This window comes from Ruditapes philippinarum, unplaced genomic scaffold (genome assembly GCF_026571515.1).
Source record: "Ruditapes philippinarum isolate M1 unplaced genomic scaffold, ASM2657151v2 ctg2512_1_1_1_1, whole genome shotgun sequence".
Lineage (NCBI taxonomy): Eukaryota > Metazoa > Mollusca > Bivalvia > Venerida > Veneridae > Ruditapes > Ruditapes philippinarum.
The window spans coordinates 76,134-91,609 of NW_026856896.1; the positions used below are offsets into that span (position 1 = coordinate 76,134).

At 33.2% G+C, this 15,476-nt stretch overlaps 1 protein-coding gene across 2 annotated transcripts in view; it reads right to left on the reverse strand.

Annotated features, from left to right (window-relative positions):
* Positions 1-13,314, reverse strand: part of LOC132748060 (acetylcholine receptor subunit beta-like 1) — a 38,874-nt gene extending 25,560 nt beyond the window's left edge. The window contains exon 1 of one of the 2 annotated variants that reach the window (XM_060737598.1): positions 13,184-13,314. The gene's annotated coding sequence lies outside the window, so the exon portion shown is untranslated. The remainder of the gene's footprint in view (positions 1-13,183) is intronic. The other variant, XM_060737599.1, reaches the window with a different exon arrangement.
* Positions 13,315-15,476: the final 2,162 nt, after the last annotated feature.

Below are 15,476 nucleotides of genomic sequence, written 5' to 3' on the forward strand. Positions count from 1 at the left end.
GTATATTAAAGATTTTATAAAGAAAGGTGTCAAATTAGTGAAAAACGATATTGACGGTGTAATATGGTTAAAACTTGATAAAATATTCTTTCAAACAGATACAGACTGGTATATTTGTTGCACATATGTTGCCCCGGAAAATTCACCCGTACATGACTTTTATGAAAGTGACATATTTAGTATTTTAGAACAAGATATTACAACTTTTCAACAGTACGGACGGACGTTACTATTAGGCGACATGAATAGTCGCGTGGGGGTAAAGTGTGATTTTATCAAGGATGAGCGCTTAACGGATTTAGACATGAACAATACCTTAAACGATGTACCGCCAATACGACGATCAATGGATTTAAATAGTAATCGATTTGGTGATTTATTGATTGAACTTTGTAAAGCAGTGAATATGTGTATTGTTAACGGACGATCAGGTATGCCGGGCGATAAGGGCAGTTATACGTGTATGACGCACAATGGTGAAAGTGTGATTGACTTAGTGTTGACTAAATACTCAAATTTCAAGTTCTTAAAGCAATTTATGATTCATGATTACACAGAATTTTCCAACCACACACCCGTGTCATTTCGATTAAAATTAGGTATTGTCGAAAAAAGGGAAACAACTCACCGAAGAATATATTATAGGTGGAATGATGAACACAAACATGCATTTCGAAACGATATATTCAGTGAAATTGGCAATTTAAACAGTCTGCTAGATGACAGTGATATCAGCATAAATGATAAAGTACAAACTTTTAGCAAAGTAATTACCGATAACGCCGATAAATACTTTAAGAAAAATGTTAAATGTACAAATAACACATTCCTTGATAGAAGCAATGACAGGAAAAAATGGTTTAACGAAGAATGTATAGAAAAGCAACGTATATACAAGACAGCATTGGGACAATATCTGACACATAGAAATACGGAATCATTAAATAGACTGCATCAGCTTAAACGCGAATATAAAACATGTGTAAATCGTGCAAAGAAAACATTCAATCGTGATCGGTGTCGTGAAATGAACACAATGAGAAGGAAAAGCCCCCGCGAATTCTGGAGAATGTTTAAGACTAATAAAAATAATTCTGTCAATGAGATTTCAAACGAACAATTGTGTGAGCACTTTAAAACATTAGCGCAGGACCATAATACCCCGGATGATGATATCGAAGACTTTTTACGTGATTTTGATGAACATGACGGAAACAGTACATATGAGGAACTCGATTTCCCTATTACGTCAGATGAAGTGTTAAAAGCATGTAAAACATTAAACAGAAATAAATCACCTGGAGATGATTCCATTATAAATGAATATTTGATTGAAACCTGTGATCTATTAATACAGCCATTAACTACGTTATTTAACATTATATTTGAATCGGGACAATTTCCTACAACTTGGTCAAATGGTATTATTATACCTCTTTTAAAGAAACAACCTGGTGATGACCCAAACAATTATCGCGGGATCACACTCATTAGTTGTTTGGCAAAATTATTCACTTCAGTGATAAATACGCGTCTTAAAAATTGGACAGATATTCACGAAACAATAACTGACGCACAATTCGGATTTAAACCTAATTATGGAACTACAGATGCGATATTTGTATTACAGTCATTAATTGACAGATACTTAAGTCAAGGGAAACGTCTATACGCTGCTTTCATCGACTATCAAAAGGCATTTGACTCTGTTTCTAGAAGTGCATTATGGTATAAGCTAATAAAACATGGAATCGACGGCAAACTTTTAAAAGTTCTACGATCAATGTACGCAAATGTAAAATCTTGTGTGAAACAAATAGAAAAAGTATCCGACTTCTTCAGTTGTGATATAGTCGTATTTCAAGGAGAAATAACGTCAAGCATATTATTCTCGCTCTTCCTAAATGATATTGAAATGACCATACAAGAAAATACACAGTCTGGATTAACTCTTGACCAATTAAACATTTACCTTCTGCTCTATGCGGATGACTGCATACTATTGAGCGAAACCCCGGAAGGAATGCAATCACATCTCGATTTGCTATATAACTATTGTGTAAAATGGAGATTAACCGTCAATGTAACGAAAACAAAAATTATAGTATTCAAAAAAGGTAACGGGCGTGTGAGAGATAACGAAACATGGACATATAACGGCAACGGGATAGATATCGTCGAATCTTTCAACTATCTGGGCTACGTACTAAGCAGTAATGGTTCGGCGAAACGGGGCATTGATGCCCTTGCATCAAAGGCTATAAAATCCATGAACAATTTACTATCGGTAACAAAAGACATAGAAATGCCAGTTAAGATAAAATTCAACCTATTCGACGCATATGTTACTTCTATTCTTTGTTATAGTGCTGAAATATGGGGTTTTTCATCCGCAGAAGTAATAGAACGTGTACACCGAAAATTCATTAAGCGAGTCCTAAATGTGAAACTATCGACAAGTAGCCATGGCATATACGGTGAAACGGGTAGACATCCACTAGTTCTTAACAGAAAAGTTCGAATTGTTAAATTTTGGTTGAAACTTTTACACAACGGACAACGGAACTGTATAATATGGAATGTGTACGAATCTATGTTAAAAACAGCTGAAAATGGACTGCAAAACTGGGCCTCAAAAGTGAAGAAACTACTTGATGTATGTGGCTTTGGGGAAGTATGGCTATATCCACGTTCGGTAGATATTAACGCGTTTATACCAATATTCAAACGAAGATGTTATGACATATATGTTAGTGAATGGAGAGTGTGTACGCGAAGTAGCCCAAGTATCATGTTATTTAATAGTATTAAACAAAACTTTGGAATGGCAGATTATTTAACATTGATGGAAAATAAGAAATATAGAAATGTAATAACAAAAATACGTTTGTCCTCTCATTGCCTTGAAATTGAACAAGGTAGGCATAGGAACATTCCTAGGAACGAGCGTCTGTGTAAATTATGTCTTCAACGAACAATAGAAGATGAATTCCACTTCATATTAGAATGTCCGGTGTATAATAACATTAGAAGACAGTATATACCACATTGGTACAGAACAAGGCCAAATATGATTAAATTCATTGATTTATTATCATCCAGTGATGTGCAAATTTTATACAGACTGGCAAAATATCTAATCAAAGCATTTGAAGAAAGAAAGACTCTCTTAAATACAAATAGTTAATTAAAATACTTAACTTAAATACTGTGTCATATGAAATAACAATTACCAAGTTTGACATTTTCGTTATCATAATTGTATATGAATAGTCAGAAATAGCAAAGCCGAATATCTCAAATCTATCGAAAATATGTAGACTTTGTATTTATCTTTGATACATTGATTCATTATTGTATATGCTCTCATTACATACTTTTATGCATGCATGTAAAATATTATTGTTTAATCAATATGCTGTTCGCATACGATTTATTAATCGCTACCATTATTTGTTTGGTCTGACGACCCAAACAAATAAAAACGGTAAAATCATAGATTCGCATTATTCCCAATACATCTAAAGTAATATGGGTATTGCATATAATTATTATATAATTATGTAAAAAGGAGTTTTTTATTATATTTACGTATGTAAGCTTTGCTTACACGTCTCATATAATTCTGTGTTTAATGGAATATGTACTTTTACCAGTTTTATGCATTTTGATTGTGTTGTATATGTTGTACATGTGATGAGACGAAAATAAACTATTTGAATTAAATTTAAATTGAATTAGTTTAGCTGTTCATTTTCACTAGAGGCTTAGTGTCTGACAGACCTGCGGTCAAATGAAAATAATGCAAAAGGAATAAGTATTTTCGATAAACATTTGTTATTTAATGTAATTTCATATAAATTGCCATAACAAATGTTTAAATAAATATTATAAACACTAAAAATCTAAAAGTTGTTACCAGACGTGTGTAGGGTGCTAAAATATAATGTGAATTGTATGTCGGTCAAAAGCTATACATAGGTTATGTTTTTGTGATATGTTTGATTTGACACTCATATAAATGTCACTATAACTACATTGGCTAAACAGCTTCTCACTTCCCCTCGGAAGGTGCTCGTCGCTGAGGAGGCAAATGACTCGGCAGAATATTTGAAGACTTGTAATGGCGGCGTTTTGACTAATCTCGCGGGGAATAGCCCTATTTCAGTCAAATTTGACAGAAGTCTTAAATTAATTAAGAGTCGTTTTAATTTATTTGCCAAACTTGTATTTTTTTTAAAGTTCAGGCCGCTAGGCCGCTGGGCCACCAACTTCACAAAAATGATAAAATATAAAAGTGTTCTCAAAGTGATTTTTTCTTTTTATGTTTCATTTAAATAACAAGAATTGTCTTTAAAACTTCATTAAATGCCGTTTTATTGTTTAAAAAAACATTTATACAACAGTAAAATTTTTGGCCGTCAGGCCGCTGGGCCGCCAACTTCACAAAAATGATAAAATAAAAAAGTTTTCTCAAAGTGATTTTTTTCTTTTTATATATCCTTTAAATAACAAGAATTGTCTTTAAAACTTCATTAAATGCCGTTTTATTGTTAAAATAACATTTCTACAACATTAAAATCTTGGCCGTCAGGCTGCTGTGCCGCCAACTTCACAAACATGAGAAAATAAAAAAGTTCTCTGAAAGTGTTTTTTCTTTTTATATACCTTATATATATCAAGAATAGTCTTAAGAACCCCATAGAGTAACGTTTTTATCATATTAATAACATTTCTACAACATTAAAATTTCCGGCTGACTGGTCGCTAGAGATAAAAAAACTGTCTAAATGTTTTTTTATTTATGTAACTTTTAAATGGTAAGATATGTCTTTAGAAAAGAGTCGTTTTAATTTCTTTGCCAAGCTTGTATTCTTTTTTAGGTTCAGGCCGCTGGGCCGCTAGGCCGCCAACTTCACGCCGCTAGGCCGTTTGGCCGCTATGCCGCCAACTTCATGCCGTTGGGCCGCTGGGCCGCCAGGCCGCCAGGCCGCCAACTTCACACATCTATTAAAATCTGTTAAGTTTGAATTTGAATGTTGCATAAAGATGTCATTTTGAACTTTTAGATTTGCGCTATATAAATTGAATGGGTGGAGAGATTTTTTGTGCGAAAAAAAGCAAAGTTAGAAATAGCCTGAGGTCCTACCGTACACCGACAAAATTTGCGGTCACGTATGACTGAGCCATTATCGGCTTTTATATGCTTTGTTGAAAAGTGTGATATTTATAAATTTATGGAAGACTTATGTTGAAATGATTTTTGTATCATAATGAGCTCAAACGACAGCAAGAATAGACAACACTCTTCAACTGCTAGTGAATTAGATATTGACAATCAACCTGTTTACCCAGTTTTTAAACAAAAAGATAAAAAGACTAAAATAATCGATCAAAGGGCAGCAAGCTCTGTAGTATTTTCTGATCTTTGCAATCTAAATTGTACTGTATATCTGTATGTATTTTCCTGTATAAGTTTATTTTTATATACTATAATTCAGCTTGCAGGGCACCGAGATGCAGCGACTGCGTTTGGATTTTTTACTATAACAGTTTGAGTTCTATACATACGGAATTTTGCATGACTAGAGTTGCATCAAAAATAATTTATGTTCATTTTTTATGACAGCCACACTTTATCCTTGCATATTTTGGCTACTTCCTCAAAAAAGACACTTAAAAAAAAGTTGCCTCGACTGGGATTTGAACCCCAGACCTCTCTCACCCTAAACGAGCGCGTTACCCCTGCACCCCGGAGAAGTTTAAGGATAACAGTTTGAATAAAATCAAATAATTCTAATTTTAGAATATCCATGCAGGGTTTGTAATCCTTGAAAAGCAGCTAGCATACATCAGTATTCAACTATCAACACTCCTATTAAAAGATGATACCACTTTCATAAAGAAAATTATCGAAGATAAAATGAATGAAATGAAAGTAAGCTTCCTTAGTGCAATGACTAAGAGAGTAGAGATTCGTGAACATGACGTCCATACACAAGCTCAGACAATTAAAAACTAGAACAAAAGATCAAAGATAAAGATTTAATTATAAATGGACTCAAAGAAAAAGATCAGTCACTATACGAAAAAATATGATAGATGAATTTTGCTGTGAAAAGTTTAAAAACGAGTCCGAACAGTACAGTCGCAGAAATAATGTTCGAATCTTTGGCATTAAGGGCGATGACAACAAGCAAACCTCAGAAACAGTTATGCAAAAAGTAAGAGACACAATAAAAGAAAACTCAGATCTTGTTCTGCAGGAAGTAGATATTGACATCAGCCACATACTTTGAAAATACAAAGTCGGCAAGCATAGGCCAATTATAGTTATTATTATTATTATTATTATTATTATTATTATTATTATTATTATTATTATTAATATTATTATTATAGTATTATTATAGTAAGACGCCAAAACAAAAGTCGAAGACAAATAAGTCAAATGTTAAAAAGCGTGGTCGTTTGGAGAAAAAAATTACGTGAAACATGCATTTGCAATTGCAATTTAAAAACTACCGCTATTGGTTAAATTTTCCGTGGCCGGAAAAGAATGAAACACATGCTCAGGATTTGAGCAAAACCCAAGGATATCCAACCAAACAGTTCTATGCCTCAAACAACCTTCACTACGCAGTATTCCGAACCAGAACTGTCTTATGTAGACGCGGCCAAATGACCATCACTTATTTTCAAAAAGAAAAACATATATTTTTTTTACAAACAAGTGAATCGTTACGTGATTTAAGTTAATTACCTTTGACCGGTTTCTTTGACCGATGAAGATTGTGCAATGTAAACAATAAACTAAAAAGATGACAACGACGAAGATCTTGTTTCTTATTACGTATAAAAAATACAAAAGTTATAAAAACTGCAATCTCCCAGTTTATATTTTTATTCTAACTTTTGAGAAATAAATATACGAGGGACGGTCAGAAAATATCCGGACTTTTCATCCTTCTCTCTTTCCACGTGCAGCTATATACACACATTATATATTGGTAAAAACTACATTCATTCGCCAATAACGTGGTCAGTTTATTTTCAATGATAGTTGTGTATACACAGTATGTTGCCCTCTGATATATGATAGGTGTTTCGTCTATCATGGACTCTTTGTTAGAGGAAACAACGCTCTGTAAAAAATTTCTGGTTGCAGAAGGTGAAAAAGCCCTGCCACATCTTTCAGAGGCTTAAAAAATATTTTCTGATAAATGAGTATCACGTTCAACCTTCTACAACTGGGTTTCTCAGTTTCGTGAAGGCAGAACAAGTGTTGTGACAAGCCTAAGACTGGGCGGCCAGCTGAGGCGGTGACCCCAACAATGGTAGCAAATGTTAAAGCTATTGTCAACAAAAATCGTCGAGTAACTTTGGAGGAGTTAGCCAACAAGTTTAGCATCGGTAAGGTATGAGCAAGGTAAGTGCAAGGTGGGTACATAGACAGATGTCCGCAGATCAAAAGGCAACCATAGTAACCAATGCAAAAGAACATTAAGTCGTTTTAATCGTGAAGGAGATAAGTTTTTGAACCGCATTATCACTGGAGATGAGATGTGGGTTCATTATTCCGATCCTGAGACAAAAGCTCAGTCAAAGCAGTGTTCCCCACCTCCTTAAAAGTTTAAGCTGCCTCATTCGGCTGTTAAAGTCATGCTTGTTGCCTTTTGGGATTCACGAGGAATGATACTTACTCATTTCTTGCCAATAGGTCAAACTGTCACCGCCAAGTACTATTCTGAAGTAATTCTGAAAAATCTCAGAGAAAAGCTGAAGCAATTGCGTCCCAGGTTAGCACAGAAAAATGTCCCCCTTCTTCACGATAACGCCCCTCCTATACCGCCGCAGCTACAATGGAGGTTATCAACTCTTACAAATGGCAATTGTTGTCTCACACTCCTTATAGCACAGACCTCGCCCCTGTGACTTTTATTTGTTTCCAGAACTGAAAAAATTGCTTGCTGGAAAGAAATATAAAACCAGGGCGGCTTTGATATCTGCTGTTACACAGTACCTAAAACAGGTCTACGTCATGGTTCACAGCGGGAATTCAAAAGCTCCCACGAAGATGGCAAAAGTGCGTAGACGTAGGTGGAGAATAATTATAAAAAGAGTAGAAAGATTTTTTTAAAAATGTTGAATGGTTTTCGAGAACGAGTCAAAAGTCCGGATATTTTCTGACTTCCCCTCATATGTATCTATTATAAACTTATGAATTATAAGAAAGTGATGATGAAATAAAACGCTATTTTTTCATTTTCTGCATAGTAATTTATTTTTTTTTAAACTGCAGTGAAACATATTCCGTATTTCACTGGTGTCTTGACAGAGTACCCTCTTCTTTATTCAGCCAATACATAAAATTAAAATTAAAAAAGCAGTTTCTCAAATTGATCTATGAAAAGAAAAGAAAAAGAAAATAAAATGTATAAAATAAAACAAAACATTTTCTTGTTTTTTCCCCCCTGTAAATATAGGACTGATTATCGTCCTATGGTGTAGAATATTATCTTATTTCAGCCGTGCTACCGACGCTTATGATAACTTGATATTGTTTTTTCTCTTTCTTTTCTTTCCTTTTTGCCATCTGTCAAGTAGCTTTTTTAAAAACCTGTCAATGTTGTTTATACTACTATCTTTTTCCACCTGTCGAGTAACTTGTCATTTGGTGGAAGCTACTCATCAATACTTTTTTGGAACATGTCGAGTATCTTTTACTTTCAAATTGTTCATTATGTTGTTTATACATATATTCATTGTGTAACCTGTCGCATAGCTACTTAAATGAGTATCTATGTTGTTTATACATATATTCATTGTGATACCTATCTAGTAGCTTTTAAATGCCTATCAATGTTTGTTTATACATACAATCATTTTATCACCTGTCATGTAGCTTTTAAAAAAGATCGAAATTACAGATTGTAAATGATGCAAATACTTTTTGATCTGTTACAATGTTAAAAAAGAGACTGTCAATGTTGTTGATACTTATTCTTATTATCATTTTTTTCACCTGTAGAGTAAATGTTTCAAGAAGCTACAGATTATAGATATTGTCAATACTTTCTTTTTGTCATCTGTCAAAAAGCTTATTTAAAAAAAACTTCAAATGCTTCATATTATCATTATTTGTCAAGTAACTCCTCGAGAGATTGATAACTACACATAACTTTTTTTGTTTGTTAATGTACTCACTACATGTTATCATTTGCCGCCTGTCGAATAGATTTTTAAAAGATAGTATTGAGACATCCTATGTTTAGAATAATTGTAAATGAATACTACAATTTTCAAATATTTTTTTTAAAAAGATGGTAACTAGATTGTGTTGACTTTGGTAATGTTTCTAATCGTTTTTGGAAATATTATTGTAAACTGCAAGAATAATCACAGAGTAACACTTTTAGTGTTTTACAATATACTATAATAAAACTAAACTAAAAATAATTATATATTCATTAACAAGTATTTTGCTTTTATCATACAAAAGAAATATCATGACCTAATATAGATAAGCATAATATTAAATCAATACTAGTGATTGTTTATGTAGAAATCACTCTCTATGTAATCCTATATATTTAAATAAAAAGTTTATTTCAAATATTGCTTTAAAAAGGTCCTATAATTTTACTTCATAGCTTTTCGTTTTCCATTATATCGAGAAGTAAATTTTTGCGGACAACTCAGTAAATATATGGCGTTATTTTGATTTTCATTGTCTTTTTAATTTTCGTTTTTCCCATGATGGTAGAAAAAAGAAGTCTTACAAAATAATTGTTTTTAAGTCTTTTGGTTCCTTTTCGATTTTCCATTGAGAAGTAATTTCGGACTATAAAAATATCGGTATAGATGGATACCGAGCATACTTTTATGTGTGTTAGACAATAAGTAATAAAATAACTTAAATATCTCGAATGAACATTGAAAGAGTAGAATAAATAATTATTTTCTTTTAAATTGAAATACTACGCATTTTAAAAACATTTTTATGGGACCTTAATGATCGTGCGATACTACAATTTAGCTGAAAATACAATAACCTATTGTTACTCTAAAACATTTAAGGTGTTGTGTTTGTGTCTGCCAAAGACAGGAACTTGGTGTATACTCAAAAAAAGCCGAGGGACGCTATTGTCTTATATATAAAGATATAGTCACTTAAAGATATAATCACTTAAAGATATACTATGGTCAAATTGTTAAAGAACTTATTGATAATTGCTACATTGTCTATTGTAGATATAATATAAACATGTTTTGTGTTCAAACAAAGTGGATTTATTATGTTAAAAACACTTCACGCTACAGGTAGTCATAATATAAATATATAGCGTCGTAAACTGGCAGTTTTTTATTAAGAAAGGACCATCTTACTTTATCCCGTAAGAAGGAACACTGCTGCCAATAACTAGTTTATTCATTTTTTCATTCATGTTAGACATATTCGGAAAGAATTGCATAGATTTCAATGCATTTTCATGATTTAAATATTTTACACAATTATGAGCATAGTATATCTTTAATCTTTTAACGTATTACCTATATCTCTGCAATATATTTTGAGTCAAAATAAAATTAAAGAAATATAATAAAAAGTTTATAAATCTCACTTACATTTCTTGTCCATTTTGCAGTTAATATGACGTTTTCCCGCCTTTAAGGAACCTTCAAGTACCTAAGTTCTAAGATCTTACATCTAAGTTCTAACTTCTAACTCAAAACGGCCTAAATGGGCTTCCGAACTTATTACATTATTATCACTTAGAAACGGTGGCATAGAGGTGACATTTGCAGTTTTATTTTATCTTGTGGTCACGACTTATTATATTGAGGCCTCAAGATGTTATCTCGTGGCCACGACTTATTATCTCGTTGCCATGATTTATTATCTTGTGGCCTCAAGATATTATCTCGTGGCCACGAGTTATTATCTCGTGGCCACGAGTTATTATCTTGTGGTCACGACTTATTTTCTCATGTCGACGAGTTATTATCTTGAGGCCACGACTTATTATCTCGTGGCCACGAGTTATTATTTGATGGCCACGACTTATTTCAGCCAATGAAAATGGTCGTTTTATCTCGGACAAAAGTTAATATCACACTGACATAAACTTTCACAGGAGGCGCGGGTCAAACGCACCACCGTAGATTCACTTAACATTTACCCAGAGACGTGCTGAATTTCAGTAAGGGCTTATCAGTTAGTATCGCTATTAACTGTATATACCCCAGTAACACATCGACTGAGTAGTGTCTTGTCATCACTTATTTGTTCTGTGTATTCTTATCTAGTGGTCCTAACGCTGAAGGAACAAGTTTCTATAGATGCAGTTTTTCATAAAATTCACTCACTTTTATAAGTGATAATCACCGGTAGGAAGTTAGCAGTAGCAGTAACACAATTATTAAACATGAAGTTGGCAGTAGCAGTAGCACAACACTAGCAGTAGGAAAATTATAAAACGTGAAGTTGACAGTAGCAGTAACAGTAGCAAAGTTATAAAACGTAAAATTGGGAGTAGCAGTAGCAGAGCAATAGCAGTAGCAATCAAAGAGGAGATCTTAAAAGAATTGGCCACGAGATAATAAGTCGTGGCCACAAGATAATAACTCGTGGCCACGAGATAATAAGCCGTGGCCTCAAGATAATAACTCGTGGCCACGACATAATATGTCGTGGCCACAAGATAATAACTCGTGGCCACGAGATAATATCCTGAGGCCTCAAGATAATAAGTCGTGGCCACAAGATAATAAGTCGTTGCCACGAGATAATATCTTGAGGCCTCAAGATAATGAGTCGTGGCCACGAGATAAAATAAAACTGCAAATGTCACCTCTATGCCACCGTACTTAGACGTCATTTCCTATGACAATTATTTGATTCCAAACTTTTAATTTGCTGATATCATTACAAATAGACAGTTATTTCCTAGGTGGTGTTATCATTAATATCATTAATAGTTACCTGTTGCCCTTGCGATATCCTTTACATGAACATTAGGAGTTATGTCAAAATTTCATTTAAATAGTACATGTTACAGGAAGCTCATTTTATTTATGCGTAAACCGACTATTCCAAATCATAAAAAAATGAACAATGAAAAAAATAATGATAAAAAGACAGAATTGAACCAGAATAATTTGAAATGATTGAAGTGAAGGAAACCATTGCGGTCCGTTCCACTGTTTGTCAGCTTTTCAAAAACTTGTGTATATAAATAAATATTTCTTATACATGTATATTCTTTAGACACAAAAATGTTCCAGACATATAATTCAATAGCTTCCGTAGTATACATAACATACAAAATAAGTCATCAAGTTAATATGCATACACTATTTTATACCTTTCTCAGTCGTTCTACTTATATACACATCTTTAAGGATAACATATTTCAATTCTTTATAAAAATTCAGTTGATATTATTTTGCCGACGCCAAATTGAACTTGTCGGTCATTTCGTCAAAATAAATAGACGTCATTTCTCGTTATCACGATTATTTGTGATTTTTTTAGTATACCGTAAATGTATTGATATGTAACTTTTGTATTTTTGTTACCTGGTTGATTGATTTTAAAGAACGAGGGACAAATGTTTAAAATTTATATAAATAAATATTTCTTATACATGTATATTCTTTAGACACAAAAATGTTCCAGACATATAATTCAATAGCTTCCGTAGTATACATAACATACAAAATAAGTTATCAAGTTGATATGCATACACTATTTTATTGTCCAACATTCTCATTCGTTCTACTTATATACACATCTTTAAGGATAACATATTTCAATTCTTTATAAAAATTCAGTAGAAATTATTTTGCCGACGCCAAAATGAACGTGTCGGTCATTTCGTCAAAATAAATAGACGTCATTTCTCGTTATCACGATTATTTGTGATTTTATTTAGTATAGCTGAGTAATACGAGCCGCCGGTTTACACATTTAGGACAATGCATATATTTGTACGAGATCACCATGCTTACAATGAAATTAAACAAAAACCATCTACCTCCATACCGTAAATGTAAATGTATTGATGTGTAAATTTTGTATTTTTGTTACCTGGTTGATTGATCTTAAAGAACGAGGGACTTAACATAGAACAAATGTTAATAATCTAAGATAAAATATCTTGAACAATATTTATTTTACCTTTAAGCCTTTGCTATCCACGGTGCAGGGCTGCCTTTGATTTCTTTTCACAACAAAGCCCCAGAGAAACAAAACATGAAAAAATCGTTAAAATTAAAGAAACGACTAGCTCGGAAGGCAATGACTTACTAGGCAACTAAACAGACAAAGGTGCTTTTATATTGATATTTGAAGGTTAATACACTGTACGACGTTACAAACGCATACATAAAAAGAACTTCCAAATTTTGCACGTTCAAATTCCCATCAGTAACCAATTTGCCAAACAAAGATTCTATATATTCACTAAGTTTTGAGAGGCTATTGCTTTTTAAACACAATCAAATTGCATAAGCTTGACAGAGTCATCGTTTATGTTATTTTGCTCTTGTCAGACAAATGTAACCTGACATAACATAACCTTGTGACCCCAAACCTTAATTTAAAGCTAGAGAACCTACAAACCCAAGGTATGCATATCTAGTAAATATTAAAGACATCGGTCAGTAAACAAAGGCTGTATTTGAAATAAGTGTAGAAATATACTTTTTAGCAACATTAAATGATCTTGCGCACAGTAAACAAGCTCTACGCATATGTTTCATACTCAAGGTGAAGGTAGAGGACTATTAAAGTTTTGTTCCTACAAAATATGAAAAATATCAGTCTGTAAATAAAAACTGTGTGAGCAAATGGAAATAAGTCTACTTTTAGCACCAATTCCTGGATTTTGAGCCAAAGGCAACTATGCACCAAGCGATATAATAAATATGAAAATGCAATATAGCACTCTAGTGTGACCTTTTATTCTACCAAAAATGTAAGAAATCCATAAAAGGTAAGTAATTATAAATAATGAAAACTACCAGTTAGGAGATGAAGCAACTATAACATGTTTCAAGAATAGGCTAACTATACAAGGTTTATTCTTCAAAGTCATAAAAAGGGAGATGACTTTGAAAAGTAATTGTCAAGAAGTTGTACTGATGCATTGATACATAAGTGTGTATAAAGTAATTGGGATAGTTAACGCTTAGAGTAAATGACCCTATAGGAGGCGGACTGACGTACCCAAGGGCATTTTAAACCGAAGTTAGCTAGAATGAAAGCAAAGAGCAAACAAGATTTTACTAAATAATTAAAACCTTTTTAACCAAGACGTTATTGTTGTGTATGTGGTATTTAATTTATGTATATTAGGTAATTTCTACTTGGGTGGTTACAGAAGTCCATTATTTGACTCTATAATTACCCTTAGAATATGTGACCTGCTTTTTAAATTGATACACAGGCTTCAAAATCTCTGACCCCCTTTCAAAATTACATTGTGTTCAATTCCGCCCATTGTTTTCTAGTTCATGAAACACGCATTGTTTATTTGGGGACCATACGCCGCTTTTCATGAAATGACACTAGAGTAAAACATGATAACCGACGTATGAACGCATCTGTGGATATTTCTAAATTAAACATTTTACCATTACATGTTTAAATTAGAATACTGTTTAAGGCAGCTATTCTGCTATTCTAGTTGTACGCGATCCGTGACCCGCGGCCATGATGCGTGTCCGGGACATGTCCGGGAGTATTATTCCATAGGAACGTTTTATTCCTTATATTTATAATTATAGTACAGCAAGCAGAGAATAATTATTTGTAGAATATGATATAAATTTCTAATACCAAAACCGTTTGTACCAAAAAAGAGTTAAGAAAGAATGAAAAAGGAACACACATTATATACCTGTTAGGATTTTCATTTTCATCTCTTTTGCAACCGAATACCATATGTTTTTCTATAATCTGTCAAATATGCACCATACAGTTGTAGGTTCTACCGCACTCATTAAATGTTTTCTCAGGATTCTTTCGAAATCAATAAAATATTAGCAAGACGAGGCCTATCCGTGACTGTCCGTGTCCGTAAAAAAATCGCTAAATCCTGCGATACGTCGGGATGCCGTCGCGGACGCGGATGATAAATTGACAGAAGAAATAGACTCACCGTATTCTTTGTTGAGCGAATTTGTCGCGGATCACGCACGCTGATTACGTGCAAATGAAAAAGCGCCCTGGGCCGGGGCTGGGGCGAGGACAGTGGCTTGCAGTTACCAGTACTGCCCAATGAACATGTTTAATTAAACCGAGTCTGCAATATTTTCAATTTTGCCTTTGTGATTTATTAAGGGATTTCTTTCTCTCTTTTGGTATCTATTCTAATTTTAATATTGGACTTAAATAAAATAAGTTAGAAATGCTTTGTAGTGACTGTTACCTTCTAGGAAGAAACGCTTAATATGGGCTTTCGTAAACC